The following is a 2,862-nucleotide window of genomic DNA, read 5'->3' on the forward strand; positions in this document are numbered from 1 at the left end:
TATATACATATAACAATCTACCACACACTGAACATAACAAGTATGATGTGAAAGGATAAATGACAACTGCAACTCACTGGATCTGGTTGAATTCCAGGGTCCTCGTCCGGATCTTGTGAGTATATCAAAGGCTCTAATGTGACTGTCTGGCCTGTGCCTCGAACGATCTCGCTGTTGCCTCCTTGCACCATAATACCAATCAAATCCGAGGGCTCAGTCTGTAACATTGTTTTGATTTGTTTCAGTAAGAGTGTTTCGGTACTTGCAGCACAAATAGGTCATACAAGTAGAAAAGAACAGAGGTGTTACCAGAGAGTAACATACAAAGAAAAGGAGGAGGGGTACGTTTGATAGAAGCTTGATAGGAAAGAAGGGACAGAGTACAACAGGCACTCGCCAACCACACATTGAGAGATTCAAATTATTGGAAATGCTTTATGCCTCCATCGAAAATGAACATCATGATCATTGCCTTTCTCACCCTGCATCAGGGTATAGATATGAACAAATACTTTCTATCTTTCCCTATCCCGAGCTACCTTCTTGCTGTTATTCCATGTCTTTCCTCTTTTCTGTACATAAAGTTCTGTGAATCCTCTCCAGGTTCCACGTAGTCTTCCCCTTTATCTTTAACCTTGTGGGGTTCAATCCATCACTTTTTTTGTTATGCAGCTACCTGGCTTCCTAAGAGTATGTCCAATCCATCGCCACCGCCTTTTTCCCGCCTCATTGAAACTGATACCAAGACCTAAAGATCGTGTACAACTTCTTCCAACGCATCTAGTTTTTTCTCCGCAATCTTTTCCGTACATGACATGTTTTGATAATTATTATTATGATTATTATTATATTTTATTTCACTGTCTGTAGCCTAGCACTCATTCACATCTGAGTGAAATGAGGAAAATTTATGTAAAGTGCCCCTCCAATGGACACAAAGCTTACATGAGTTGAGTCTTGAAACCCATAACTCACAACTTAACGATTACCAGTCTGGTGGCCTAACTGCCTCCCACAAACGCTCAAATCTTTCTCTAAAACAATTATTACAGCTTCATGCACCTTCAGAAAGAATCAGATTTTGTTTGTTTGTTGTTTGGTTGTCTTTTTTATCTTTTTTGTTTTGTTTTTGTGGAAACCATCTATCAGCATGCAACATTCATAATGACCCTCCAACGCAAGGGAAGGTTCCGTAACTGTGTATCCAGCTTCACCGAATTGCTTTGTTGACAATTCATAGCTTCAAATTTCAAGAGACAGTGAGAGTAGCCTGACAGCTACTACAAGCAGAACGGAAGGGAACATAATGTCATACTTTTTAGATTCGGAAAGAGCACAACAGGCTGAAACCATAATATCATAATGTGCATGAAGCTAAGGATTTGTCATCCAGATACATGTCACGTCATGCACTATCCCCAACAAACATAGCTACAGATCATCGATTTGAAAGATGTTCAATACAAGACCACTGGTCAAAGCCATTGTTACTTCGAGATAAGTAATGGGTTATTTTGTTAGCACATGGACAGACCGTTTCATTTGCGAGGAAGTCTAACTCCACAAGAAGAAGAAGAAGAAGAAGAAGAAGAAGAAGAAGAAGAAGAAGAAGAAGAATGATAAAAATAACAATACGTGTCATTTATACGACATCCAACCTCGATTAAAGTGCACAGGCTCTGTGTGCTTTACAATACAACAGTAACATGATATAAACAGGACATCGTTTTTTTACTAAATACTATCTCTCCACCTCCCCACCCCCATCCCCCAGACACAACTTAGATCAATTAGGAGGTGGGCTTCTTCCACCCATCCACATTAGAGCCAACCTCAATTAAGGGAGGGGGGGGGCTACACCTGAAGGCTATCTCGATTATTACTGTACCAAGTTTTACCAAATTTCGCACATTTAACAAGCATAGTAAGAAGTCTTGAAATTTGCAATCAAATTTGAGAAAATAACTTTCGTTTCCACGGATACAGCTGCCATATTGGATTTTATTGACATGTCTTACGTAAAGAATACCGCACTTATTTATCATTACAATTAGTTGTTTTTTCGCATGCGTGTTAGTGAAAATTAGATCTCTAAATTTATGTTTTGTTTTATTTCTAAACGAATTAGAAAACTTTTAATGAATTTTTTTCCTGAGGTAGTGTTCAAGTTCGCAAAAAATCCTTTAAAATCCACATTCCGGGCACAACCAAAAAAATTCTATCTCATATATAAAAAATTCAACGGAATATGTTTTAGTATTACATCTTCTTTTCATTCTGTATAAACTTCATGAAGATTGAATGAAAAATGGTAGAGTTATTCAAAACATTATAGAGAAAAATCGCGTTTTCAGAAAACGGCCGATAAAGAAAAATAAATATCGACTTTATGAGGAAATGGTGGTGACAAATAAGGCTTTTAGTGATTCTTACGGGATGGAATAGTTGTAGGACAGGCTCAGGAAGCTAAATATGCCTACAACTAAAACTCAACAATTTCGAGCCGAATCGGGACTTTGGTGGTGTAGACCCCCCACCCACCCACCCCCTCTTAAATGGGATACAACAACCAAATTACCAAATACGGATAATTGCTTTTCTAAAAAAGCAAAGGAAAAGAATAAAGCAAAAAACCCTCTACCCTGGAGAATCATTACGCTACAGAAGTCAGTATTTACAGCTGTTTAAGGATAAGTACCAAGTAAGTCATAATGAAGAAACATACTATTACGTTGAGGATATAATATAACTTTTTTTCTGACCCTCAAGTGCGGTTGTAATCTCTTTTCTCACACTCTCTCTCTCTCTCTCTCTCTCTCTCTCTCTCTCTCTCTCTCTCTCTCTCTCTCTCTCTCTCTCACC

At 38.3% G+C, this 2,862-nt stretch overlaps 1 protein-coding gene across 1 annotated transcript in view; it reads right to left on the reverse strand.

The window, feature by feature from the left end:
• Positions 1-218, reverse strand: part of LOC118477165 — a 21,672-nt gene extending 21,454 nt beyond the window's left edge. Inside the window, exon 1 of the mRNA XM_035970339.1 lies at positions 78-218. The gene's annotated coding sequence lies outside the window, so the exon portion shown is untranslated. The remainder of the gene's footprint in view (positions 1-77) is intronic.
• Between the last annotated feature and the right edge of the window lie 2,644 nt (positions 219-2,862).

Source organism: Aplysia californica, unplaced genomic scaffold, assembly GCF_000002075.1.
Source record: "Aplysia californica isolate F4 #8 unplaced genomic scaffold, AplCal3.0 scaffold00254, whole genome shotgun sequence".
Lineage (NCBI taxonomy): Eukaryota > Metazoa > Mollusca > Gastropoda > Aplysiida > Aplysiidae > Aplysia > Aplysia californica.